The sequence below is a fragment of the Stigmatopora argus genome, chromosome 1 (assembly GCF_051989625.1).
Source record: "Stigmatopora argus isolate UIUO_Sarg chromosome 1, RoL_Sarg_1.0, whole genome shotgun sequence".
NCBI lineage: Eukaryota > Metazoa > Chordata > Actinopteri > Syngnathiformes > Syngnathidae > Stigmatopora > Stigmatopora argus.
In genome coordinates this window covers 20,172,820-20,185,872 of record NC_135387.1, presented here as the reverse complement: position 1 = coordinate 20,185,872, position 13,053 = coordinate 20,172,820, and the positions used below count along the sequence as shown (strand labels likewise).

Genomic DNA, 13,053 nt, shown 5'->3' with positions numbered 1-13,053 from the left:
GCAACAGAACATCACAGAAGAAGAAGCGGTGTAATTCCACAGTGTGCAGTAGAAAAGGAGGCAGGCAAGGGGAGACATGGAGCTGTCATAAACATGCAGTCAAAGCGATATCAAGTGGGAGGTGAGGATCAAACAGTAGAGGGGGAAATAGGAAGAATCTGTCTCCCTTATCATCTCTCTGAGCCAGCTGTGCATCCTCTACTGCTCAGTCCACTGTGATGGAAAAGAAAAGACTAACTCAAAAAATTATCCCTTTTAGGATACTGATGAATGGGTTGATAAATTAACCCAGAATGGTAATTTTTTTTATCTTTCATGCTTTTTGGGTTTTCGCGGATTTTGCACTGCACAGCAAACAACGGAAATATTTTTCACAGGCTGCATGGGTACGATTCCCAATCAATTTGCTTCAAACTGTTCATTTGACATTTGCAGATGAAGCTTCCAAGATGAATTCTAATTCCACATCTGTCTTTCTCCAAAACTAGTAGGAGCAGTTCACCATTAACATCAATCTGATGACATGACAAAAAAAACTTCAAATTATAGGAAGCATATGGTGGAATGGATTTTTCCGCTTCATATGACAACTGCCTTAATCATATAATTTACCTTGTTCACACCTTCGGGGGATTGTTTTGATTTGTGCCTATTTTACACTTTTTAGAACCCTTTTTACAGATCTCAAAATGAGCCAAAATCTACGTATCCACGACTAACATGCTTGGTGATGCTTCTATCAGCGTAGGCTGCTGCACATATTTCCCCTAGGAAAATTGCAGTGAGCCAATTGTCGCAGTTACATATGTCGACACCATAGTGCAACCATTTTTCCAGAACGCTCTTTTCCATCACCCATAGGGTTTATGACTCTTGCTCTCAGTCTCTCTCGCTCATCAACACATACATAGTATTCCAATCTATTCATACATTCATTAACAAACAAAGTGGCACACAGAGGTAATCTTCAAATTCATTTTTTGGGAACGTGGATTTTGAGAAATGAAAACAATACTGATGAGTAGGTTCTTTAGGTTGTCATACTCGTACAACACAAATCTTATGGTTTTGGATGGTCCCTCCCTTTACTTGAAAGCTTGCTTTCGAGTCTGTGATTCGCTATAAAACAAATCCATGCGTTTAGGTCTGTACATCTCTGGATGGCACGAACCTCAACAAAGTGGGACACAGCCAACAGTATTAAACCCGTTTTTCGCGGTTTGCGTTTTTGCGTTTTCGTGGTTTCTGTGGTACACCGCGAAAAACGGGGACTACTGTAGTATACTGCCAGGCTACCATTTTTACAGTAGTCTAAAATGCACTATTCCGTGTGAAAGGGGGACCCTTATCATAGCTAAGCAGACACTATGACGCTCACCTGCTCCGCCTAGTCCCGGTGGGGGAGACCATCGATTTGATACAGCCTTAAAAGGCCGGACAGCCTCAACAATGGCAGCTTACGGAAAAAGAATTACCTCGGCTGAATTCTCAAATGTTAACCTGCATGCAGGTTTGAGCTGAAGCTCTGGTTCTCTCCTACTGCAACACACATGCAGATACATAGAGACAGAAGAATGAGCACTGCATCTGCAGGTTTCACTTCAAAACAGTATATGCGTTCCTTGTTGGGTGAGTCATACCGTCTTTTTTTGTGTGTGTCGTGACCAAGGCCACCTACAGTTTTTGAAAAGTCTACACCACTCTGTTCTTATGCCAGGCTATGTGACAAAAATGACAAAAATATATTTCCATGAGAGGGGAATTAGAAAAATAATCCACTTTGCCCCTAAAAATAGATCTTTTTTTAAAAAGGAATTTGTATAGAATGATGAATAAGTCATATTCATGTTGGAATTAAGAATAAGCTTTAAAATGAGTTGTTAGTCACTTTTTTAACTATTAAAATAACCCTTACATTTAAACAGGTGATTGTATGTGTGTGTCTGTACTTTCAATTCAACTCAGGCAAAGTTTGAACAGAGCTGCACTTCCTCATATATTATACCACTCATAGCACACAACTCTGTCACAGTTAAGAAATTGGCACTCACGATAATAAATGTTGCCGTCAAACTCAATGCCATAACTTTTAGAAAAATGTGCAATGATTTATTTACGTTGTCAGGCCATCACCAGATTACAAATGATAACTACTCAGAGTCTTTATCCGGGTAACATGATTTGTTAAATCAGGTGAATGCCTCTACTTCTACTGAAGCCTTTAAACAAACTGCTGGGGAAAATTGTATAACTTCAGTCAGGTACATAATACATTTTGTATGGTCTTTCATAGGTAGTCGATTAACAAAAGGTACGTGTGTGATATATGAAATACATTCACAATTTAGAATCTATATATGTATCTTTATGTACTATGATCAGGAATTACATTGAATAAGATTTCCAGTTACTGTATTTTTTGGACTATAAGTCGCACCAGCCAAAGAATGCACAACGAACAGGAAATATATATATATATATATATATATATATATATATATATATATATATATATATATATATATATATATATAGATAGATGTGTGTGTGTGTGTATATATATATATATATATATATATATATATATATATATATATATATATATATATATATATATATATAAGTCGTATTGGACTATGAACTGGATTATTAATTAAAAAAACAAATTCTCGTTTAAATATTCAAAATATTAATTTGTTAAAATATTTCATGTGAAAACAGCAGACAGGAGGCACAATAAAATTTTGCAGTTGAGCAATATTTTATGGGTAGACTTGCTGACTATCGTCATCAGAAATGACATTTAAGTTTGTTTAAGGGTGTTATTACTTTACAGTGTAGGAGCATGCTATTTAGTTTAGCGCAGAATTCTGCAATTGTATTAGTAAAGATTTCGTGACAGCTTCCATGCTGACAGAGCCCCACTTGCTATTGATCAAATGACTTAATGCAGTGACAAATACAGGAGGTGCTCCTCTGAACAAGTGTGTGTAAAAAAAAAAAAAGGCAACACAACCCATCTACCTGGGATCTAAGGTCTTTTGTGAATTGCAAAATACAAAAGAAAATAATATCAAAACCAGATAAAAATAACCCAAGATATTTTTTGATGACACCACTGCGTATTTCTTTCTGCAGATTTCAATTATGCTTGAGTTAATAGACTATGCCATGCAAAAATGCTTTAAGTATAAAGTCTTGGAGAGATTTTATTATGCTTGTTTCCCTATGACGTGTAATCTGTTAGAATGCCATGGGGATGAGAAGCAAGGTATTTTTTTTCAAGGTTTTGGGGCACCAAGAAATCTCCACCCCGTTGTGTCACTTTACTTTCTGATAGAACACAATCTGCTTCTTCCTAAAATAGCTTACTGCTGTTCAGAAGCAGGCATTTGGCTTACTACTGTGATTGACAGTTATGGTAGCGGGCAGGATGAAAAAACGGACCACATTATCTACACTGTGTCAAGAGTCTAAACTCACGAGAGGATCTAGAGTTTCATTTTGTCTGACGTTGCTTGCTGTGCTGCGTGCTGAAAGCTAAACAAACAAAAAGATCAGACTGAGGGGGTTCGAAGATCGCACGTGATGCATAAGATATGTAATTTAACACATCAGATGTGACGCTTGTTTCACAAATCCAAGAATTGTTCCACTAATCCATTAGTGAAAGAGCTTGAAACTGTTTAAAAAAGGGATAGAAATAAAAATGAAAAAACTTGGATGGCTGGGCTTTGGACAATCTCTAGAATCACGTATTCCTACGAGTGTTTATTTCTATATTTGGAAATGAGAAGACTGTTCGATTAAAAAAAAAATGAAACAATGTCTTCGTTTCATTTTGCTAACCAGTCATCCACTATTCGACCCTCTTTTATACATACCTTTTAGGATACATAATTGTATCTTTATTTTAACTTGAACCTTTATTCTGGCTGCTTGAAAAACGTCTTCATACCATACAGAGAACCAATAGCGTGTGTGGAAAGTCCTCATGGGAAGTAGAAGTGAAACAGTATAAACCTTCCTCAAGCGGATGTTTTGATACGCTGTGTACTTACTAGTCCTTAAAGACGAAGGCACCCTCTGGGGTGGAGTTCATTTGATGGGATCCCACTTTCAGCGAGGCACTCTCATCAAGCAGCCCATCTAAAAGCCAGCAGATTCTCTTACTAAACCAATCAATACAGGACTTCCCCCTCTGAAGGGAACTGTCGACTGCACCTAACCGTGGTCTTCCTTCGACTTCCGGCATCCATGTACTCTTGCTTCCTCACGGTCTTGACGGAAGTGAATGCACTTCATCACGCCATGAGTGGATTGGTAGCACAGTCCTCTTGGAGAGAAAAAACTGCCAGTTAATGAATAAATGAACACAGCAGTTAGTGTGACCACCCCACTGTCCTCCTCTTCATCCCATACACCTCTGTTACCGTCAGAGGAATCGATTAGCATCACTATTCTCAAAGGTGGGCTTGCCTGACTGCTACTGAAACATACTGTATCCAGAAGACTAACACGCATCTAACAAATGTCAGGAAAATAAGTGGTGGGACATGTATGAAAAATAAATGCAGCTGAAACAGCAGACTAAATTATTTGGCTATTTGGTACTAAATTCAGAGTTACGCAACCTGAAAAATAAAGACCTCACTTGTTGATCATTGGATGGGGAGTGTCACCTGTCTAGAGGAATATCATAGCATTGTTAGCACAAGCATCCAGAGTGGACCAAATAAAACAGGAGATTTTATATTTTTAAGTCCTCACATTCAATCACTTGAAATAACATTGACTCATCTATGCCTCAATGATCACAAGAATCCACATTGTGGACTTTCTGTGTGTGGCTCCAGTTTTTTACCTAGGTCTACAATGTCTTGTGTGTCTTGTGTCTGTCTTGCTACTGCAACCAAGAAATTTCCCAAATACGGGATGAAATAAAGTTCTAATCTCATCTAATGCACAATTACACCAAGAAGAAAAAGAACATAAACAAAAACTAAGTAAGCAAGAACTCTAGACTTCCATCCAGGCGGTCTAAAGAAATATTAATAAAGTGACACATAGAGACAGGAACGGGTCATGCAATATACTGTATTTATATAGCAACCCTCTCTCAGACATTGGCAAATTAGGCATGATAATGTAGTGAGTGTGGTTGATTGTGCAGAAGGTTTTTTTTTCTCACCAGCTATGAAAAAGCTTAACAAACAAAAAAACAACAGTGCATTTAAGCTTCTCTCCTGAACAGAAGCCAGGAGGCATTGTTGCCCTATATAAACAAATATTTAAATCCCATCCATGTTTGTGTTCTTAAACTCACAAATTATGACTCTGTAATAATACTGAGTGTTCTCCCCGTGTGAAAAACATGAAGTCATGATCACTCATTTAATAAAAAAAGGATGAGTCTAAAGATCTACCTCACACACAACAAGAAATATAAATTGCAACATAAAGACATACAAGCAGCAAGGACCCCTTGCCAGCCCCTAGTTTACAGTGAAATGGTCCCTTCCAATTTGCCACCAGCAGTTCCACAGTTTGGATTTTATGTGGCAGAAGCATGGCGTCACACTTTGGCAGCCAAGGGCTGGTAACAGATAAGCCATCAATAGAGAATTTGGTATTCACAAGGTGACAGAAAGCTAAGCATAACATTAGAGGTTGTCATGTCAACTAAAATGCATGCAGGCCATATTTCAACAGGAAAGCCTGATGTGGATAGACAATGGATGTCATTGCTGTTCACTGTTTAGACAGGATGCAAATGATAATATCATTCTGAGAAGAGCTGCACCAGTTGCCTACAATAATAGTAATTAATGAAAATTGACCGATTCTCAAGGCTCAAATGGTGTCGGATACAAAAACATTTGCCAGCAGGCCATGAAGGACTGCAGGGTTTATCAACTATTTACTTTTCTACATATTGACACAATTCAATCAGCATGACCTGGATTGATTGAAGGATTGTATACTGCATTGTATTTTTGATTGATTTAATCATAGTTTGGCCAACAAGCCTTCTCTGGTAGCCTGAACATTGAGCAACATTTTGTAACCCAGAAAATAACCCCTGAAGTCATATTTACTGAAAACAAGTCCACACATTTTTAAAAACTTTCTTTCATTTCATAGTATTTAGTGTATGTATGTGTCAATGTTCACTACAGTTCTGACCATGATCCTAAACCAAATTCCTGGGATTATTGGTCATGTTATTGGGAAAACAGGATTAGAGTTATGTTAGTATTGGGAAAACAGGATTACAATGACGTTAGTTATGAGCATAACTCACAGAATAAGTCTTTCAATGTTTAAAGCTAACGAATGCTACCAGAATTAGATCTTTCAATACTGTCTAAGATCATAAAACCGGTAAAGAATATTCAGTAGGTAAAGTTGGCCCCTGGATTGCCTCTGCACAACATTAATAATTGAGTGCTTTTCATGCAAACATGATTCTATTGGTCTTCACATCTATAGCATTAAAAGTTGGCTGTCGGCCTCAGGCACTGCACTAAAAGTCCTGGCTCGGACGCCACTGTCTGACTAATGTACAGCACAATTATATGGATATGCCCATGCAGCTGTTTATTTTTTTACCAATGAACACCCAGAAATAAAAAGTAGCCTGCAGAGAAACCATGTTTTTTTAATAGTTGTTCTTAATTTTGTTGAAAAGTCAGCCTGTCATCAGACATTTTGACAGAATAAATGATAACTAGAAATATAAGTATTTGAGAAGTGCTTAACTTGCATCATTTTCTAATGAATACTAAAAACGGCGATGCTTTGCTGGAAGGAGTAGGAACATTACTTTCAAATATACAGGGATGTAGGTCTAGATCATAGACAGTTCTTAATATTTACTTTCTTTATTACTTCATAAAACAAATTCCCCAGACATAGATAGATTGACATGGAACATTGTGAATGACCACAAAAATCGACAGATATTTCTTGTACATTTAAACTGGCGAATATGCACTTTTTATGTGTTAATTATTTACAGATTTATTAAATGACAGTTTTTTTTAATCAAGTTACTTCAGCACAGCAGGGGGATCCCCAACTCGTGGGATGTGGAGTCCACCTTCCATTGTATTGGCCTGTTTGAAGAAACAAGGAAACCCAAAAGTTCTTCTTGGCATAAAAACTAAATTGGCCGTGGGTATGGGACAGGGGCGTTTACCTCTCCTACCAACTACTAAGAAGAATACTATTTTTTTTTTATTAATAGCAGACAGCAGATTTATGTGTGGATAAAACTTCCACTTGTTAAGGATATATTTTTAAATGTATTTATTTGTTTTATTATTTTTATGGAATTGATAGGAAAGAAACATTGAATACAGCATAGGCGGGATATTAAAATGACAGTATGTGATGGACAAAGAAAACCTCACAGTCATTGAAATACTGTATGTATGAGATGAAGACAGCAAGGCAACATGGAAGGGAAAGGAGAGGCACGCTTGTCCTTGTCGCTTCTGTTGCAACAGTGGCAGGGATTTTACTCGTCTCTGTTGGGAGCATCTGACTGTTCCCTAACCCTGGACAGAAAGTTAACTCTGCCCTTGCCCAGTTTAACACGCAGGGAGAATATTGAGGACAATAATTGTTGACATTTTGTAGAACATACAAGAACACGAGCCAGAATTGTGCAAAATGTGCTGCACGCTGTGAACATTATTGGCAAGGATTCTATCCAGGGAAAAAAGCTTTATATTCTAACAAATGTGAAGATGTCATTCCTGACAACGGTAAAGAGCTAGGTGTGGACCCCGGGACAACCTTTGTGCTTCGGTCAACACAAAGAATGTAATGAGGTGAAATGGGAACAAAAGCCTATTTTTTATGGCTGCAGCGCAGGCCCCTGCACTATACTGTTAGCGGTGGGTAAATGAGGCATCGTGAAGAGCTTCATTCATTTTCTCAACTGCTTCTCCTCACATGAGTCACGGGGAGTGCTGGAGCATGTCCCAGTTATCTACGAGCACCAGGCAGGGGACACCCTCAATTGCTGGCCAGCAAATCGAAGGACACAAAGAGACGTACAACCATTCACGCCCACAGTCATACCTAGAGTGTTCAAACAGTCTACCCTGCATGTTTTTTTGAGATGCAGGAAGAAATCGGAGTACCCGGAGAAAACCCACACAAGCCCAGGAAGAACATACAAATTCCACACAGTGGGGACCAATCTGAGATCGAACCCACAACTCTAGAACTGTGAGGCCGACTCGTTTGCCAGACCGCCCCTTGCAACCCTCATTTATAATGATTTTGATCCAAACTCATCCAAAAAAAATTATGCTGGAAATATTTTTTATCATGCACACCCATTAAAAGTTTGTTTTTGTAAAGAAAAAAGTCATTCATTTAGAAGACCATTTAACTGTGCTCCCTGACTTTAGCCTCAATATAAGCAACTGCAGTGAAGAAAGAGTACGGATGGTGCTCATCTATTCTCACCATGTAAGGCAACCCACGCCCTGTGGGCCATGAGCGGATTAACGATGAGAATGTATGATAGGAAGACCCCTGACAAAGGCTTTATTAATTAGGCTCATGTTGACACTAGCTCTCAGTATAATATTCAGCGAAACGATGACTTTGATCAAAAGTTTTCGCCCCACATCTAGCGCCGCACGGCTCTGCATGATGTAAAGCCGCCATGCGTGCAATGCGCCGGGGGTGTGTGCACAAGAGGGGAGGGGTGAAGACGAAAAGTGGAGGGCGCCTGGGGAGGGTGCACCATTTTCAAAATTGGTCAGGCAACTTTCACACATGGCTGACCAAGCGCCCGTGCTGCACTTTAACCAAGTAGCTATTGATTGATCGATCACGCCAAATGGATCGGGTGGGTGATACAAGGGGGCACGTTTAAAAGCAATGCACGCGGCTAACACGGTGAAGGGTACTCACTCACTCACTCACTCGACCAACCGGTGATTTTAGTGGAGCATTTCGGTGTCTCTGGGATGACTTCTCCCGGGACGAGGCGCCTTGAACATCGCTATCCTTCCTGGCCAGGCTCCAAGCTCCTTTACTGTCTCTCCGCGCTCACCGTGAGTGTCGTCATCACGCAACAGTAGAGCTGCCACCTTAATATTAAAAGGTCTGATGGGAATCTTGTGGTTTTTTGAATGGGAGCTTCAAAAAAATGTCTGACTCTGTGCGCGCTGCAGACAAGTGACAGCAGCTATTTGAAGGGATGCTGACGCGGAAGCTGGGGGGCTCGCCTCCTTCCTCCCTGCTCAGCCTCCATAAAATCAGCCTGGCAGCACCATGAAAATACCAGCTGTAAGAGTAGCCTTTTGCTTCCGGACGCATCTTTCAAAATAAAACTTGTGGGATCGGCTGGAATAGTACACGGAGTAAGTTCACTGTGCAATTACTCACTCCTCATACGTTTTATGTGATAATGCCCTTAGTTGTTAGTTTCAATGATCATTGTACATTTTGTTCACTTTATTTTACTCACTAAAGTTAATAAAAAGTGTCTACATGAGCTTACCTGCTCGATGAATGTATTTTTTTGCGATGGGAAAGGCATAAGTACCAAAACTATACATCTATCCATCTTTTACATATATAAAAACCAACAGATTTATTCATAAATTAATTGAACAATAGTTTGTGTATTTGATTCTTAATATTTTACACTTACAATTTCAATGACGTTCTCAAAAACAGAATTTTTAAATGTTCTCCACTGAAAGAAAGTACCAAATCAACCGGTAAATCCAAAACTATTTGACTTCTTTTTTTTAAGTAGTTTATCGTTATTTTATGCAAGTTGGGGGCGCCCCGACGGATGAGTGGTTAGTGCATCGGCCTGACAGTGGGGGACCTGGGTTCAAATACAGGTCACGTCCATCTGTGTGGAGTTTGATTGTTCTCCCCGGGCCTGTGTGGGTTTCCTCCGGGTACTCTGGTTTCCTCCCACATTGCAAAAACATGCATGGTAGGCTGATTGGACACTCTAAATTGCCATAAGGTATGGGTGTGAGTGTGCATGATTGTCCGTCTCCTTGTGCCCTGCAATTGGCTGGCCACCGATTCGGGGTGTCCCCCGCCTCTGGCCCGGAGTCAGCTGTGATAGGCTCCAGCAACCCCCACGACCCTAATGAGGATAAAGCGGTTCAAAAAATGAGATGAGATGAGAGATGAGTTTACTGTTAGTATTTTTTTAACGTAAATTATGCAAGTTGGAGTCAGAAAATGAGATGAGATGAGCGATATTATGCAAGGAGGCTCGAAAAACGTTAGTAAACACTGATCTAAAAGTGTTAATAAAAACAAAACAATATTAATCCTATATACATATACTGCCTTGCGGTCTGTCCTCCACAAAAGAACAACCCCCCAAAACATCTACTTTTGGTGAGGTAACAGTAAAAATATATTTTCCACTCCTAACTTTTATTTTGACAGAATTCCACTCATAACCTATATTGGCTCCGTTTTAGGTTTGTCTTGACAGCACCGGAGGAATCCATTCACTTAATGTCGCGCTCACTCAGAGGAGAACCTCCACGCGGCCAGTGTGGACATTACAACTCCTGCTGAATGAACTGCCGAAAAGCATGATGTCATTCTAAACTCTGAAAATACTGAAGAGGAGCGGGCCTTGCACACTTATCCGTGTAGACATTATTGTGGCGAACACAAGTATATCAGGATGGAGATGGATTCCAAAAATGTGCTGCCTCTATATTTCAAATTCGCAACTAAACCTTGATTTTAACCAGTATTGATCTAGGTTTCGCAAGATGAAACGCTATTTCTCTATTCATTCAAGCACTAACTTGTACATCATTCGCTCAGTCCCCCACTCACTTTGCAATGTTGGAGCAGATTTTTGGCAAGAATCATTTAGTAAAAAATGTTTTTGTATTGTGAGACAAATGAAGCACACTAGTGCTTGGTTTCCTACCATTGGTACTTCTGTTTTAAATATAGCTTCTCCAATTTGGAGATGAGAGGGATGATGGAAAGAAGCATTGTGGCCGGTGGAAGAAAACGTAACATTTTCATGGTAGTGTATTTCAAATAGAACAAGGCCTTAATTTATAAACTTTGTTTTTCTCTGCGCATTGCCTAATTTGTTTTGGGTCTCTGGTTGCCTCAAACACTAACCTTGTTAATAAGTGCAAAATAAAATTTCCCTATTTCTTTAGGCAAAATGTGCCTGGTTTTAGGTGAACGCCTTAATGTGAGAGCTGAGACACTTCAGTGGTTCTAAGACCTAATGCCAAATAAAAGTGAGTGCATTAGATCCCTTGAAGGAAGGAAAATCCTCATCCTTTTGAGGTCTCTTTTTCTATTGTTGTCCGCTCAGAGCCACACTACTGGGTCTCTTTCACAATACGGGTCCCCTCACAGCAGAACGCCACTGGCTCTCCTGTCGCTTCACATTAGCGTCTTAGTTGGGAACGGCAGCCCCCCAGGGGATTTAGACAGACTTGGTAGAAGAGCTGTAGAAACAGCCATTTTCATACTACTACGCACATTGTGAGGAGGGGGTGGCCAGACCGGCATAAAAATGGGAACCCAAATACAGCTTCCATTATTGTTTGAAAACAATTCGACCAGTGACCTTACTATAACCTTCCTTTCTGGCTGCAGTATCCTCTCACACACGGCACACATTCACAAAACATGCTCTCATAACATATGCAGTAGTCAAGTAGTGAGTAGTAACGAATGCAGTCGTTTGCTTGGTTCACAGTTGAAAAAGATGCAGTTGTTCAAGTACAGATAGAAGAGTAGAGGAGAAGGCATGGCATGGTAGGAAACCAAGCACTAGTGTGCCATACAGGCAGAATGTTGCCATCTACTTGCTTACTCCCAATTATAGGACTGCAAATGATTCATCATCCCTGACAGAAAAAAAAATCAGACTCCAAGGATCAATAAAAAACTGGCCCATGCTATACAGTGAGTTTCAAGTTTCAAGACGACTGTTTCATGAATGATGGAAGGAGAAAGATTTGCACAAGAAGAACAACAATTACTACTGGAGTGGGGCTGAACAGACTGAGACAAAAAAACTGAGAGAAGGAACATGGGCTTGGAATTGTTCTTGTGGTCAAGAAATAGGCCTCATGGTGGACACCAACCCGCTTTCTTAAAGCAATATCTAAGGCCTTGGACTTTTCATATTAAATGTCTTGAATGTCTGTATATTGACAGCAACAGAAGTGAAACATTTATTCATCAATACGCCTAGTCACTGACACAGTGAGACCCACTCTTAGACCCATATCGATGTGGGTAGAAAGGGCAGTGAGGGTTGTATGCATCATACAGCAGTTCAACATAGGAGTGTGTGATGAAATGCAACGTGAAGTGTTCCTTTGCTTAGGCTGTAGAGATGTAAAACATTTATCAAGCTGAGGAACGAGGTTGAACCTTCGACGATGCATAGAGTGCATGAGGAGGGATGGGATGATTGTGAGTTGGTTTCAAGATTGTTTCCATTATATACTGTATAGAGCTGAAACATCCCATAAGGAAAAGGGAGCTCTAAAAAAAGAAAGGGAAAAAAAAGAAACATTTGCAAAGAAGACTTTTTTTCTTTGGTTACATTTTTTTTAAAATCAGTTCTCAACCTTTTCGGGCAGTGGACAGCTTGGTCAAATGATATGATTTTACATAAATGCTATATAGTTAAAATGGTTGCATGATATTACTACTGTACTGTATATCACATCACAAGTGACAGTATCATATCATTAACAAATATATACAAAATAGTAACGTATAAAAAATCAATCCATCTTTTATTTGTGTTGAAAAATCTGATTCATGTGTCAACTTATTTATGGTAATCATATTATTCATCTGTGTTTTACATTGCAGTTCACTAAAAAATGCAAGATGGTGTTGCTGCCACAAGATAGCGCCACGTTTCCATCCCCTACTTGCGAATCCCTCAACCGACTCGAGACACGAAGCAGTTCGTATTTCCGAATGCACTCGCCGCTACTCGTCACGGATTCTTTGTTTAATCAAACAAATAGCCAAACAAAATAT

The 13,053-nt window shown here is 39.5% G+C and overlaps 1 protein-coding gene across 4 annotated transcripts in view; it reads right to left on the bottom strand.

Moving 5' to 3' along the window:
• Nucleotides 1-9,294, bottom strand: part of LOC144079462 (uncharacterized) — a 31,491-nt gene extending 22,197 nt beyond the window's left edge. The window contains exons 1-3 of one of the 4 annotated variants that reach the window (XM_077608268.1): nt 8,959-9,294; nt 4,230-4,336; nt 4,062-4,149 (exon numbers count right to left, since the gene is read on the bottom strand). The gene's annotated coding sequence lies outside the window, so the exon portion shown is untranslated. Of the gene's footprint in view, nt 1-4,061; nt 4,150-4,229; nt 4,337-8,937 lie in introns of all 4 variants that reach the window. The other 3 variants (XM_077608246.1, XM_077608255.1, XM_077608261.1) reach the window with 3 other exon arrangements.
• Between the last annotated feature and the right edge of the window lie 3,759 nt (nt 9,295-13,053).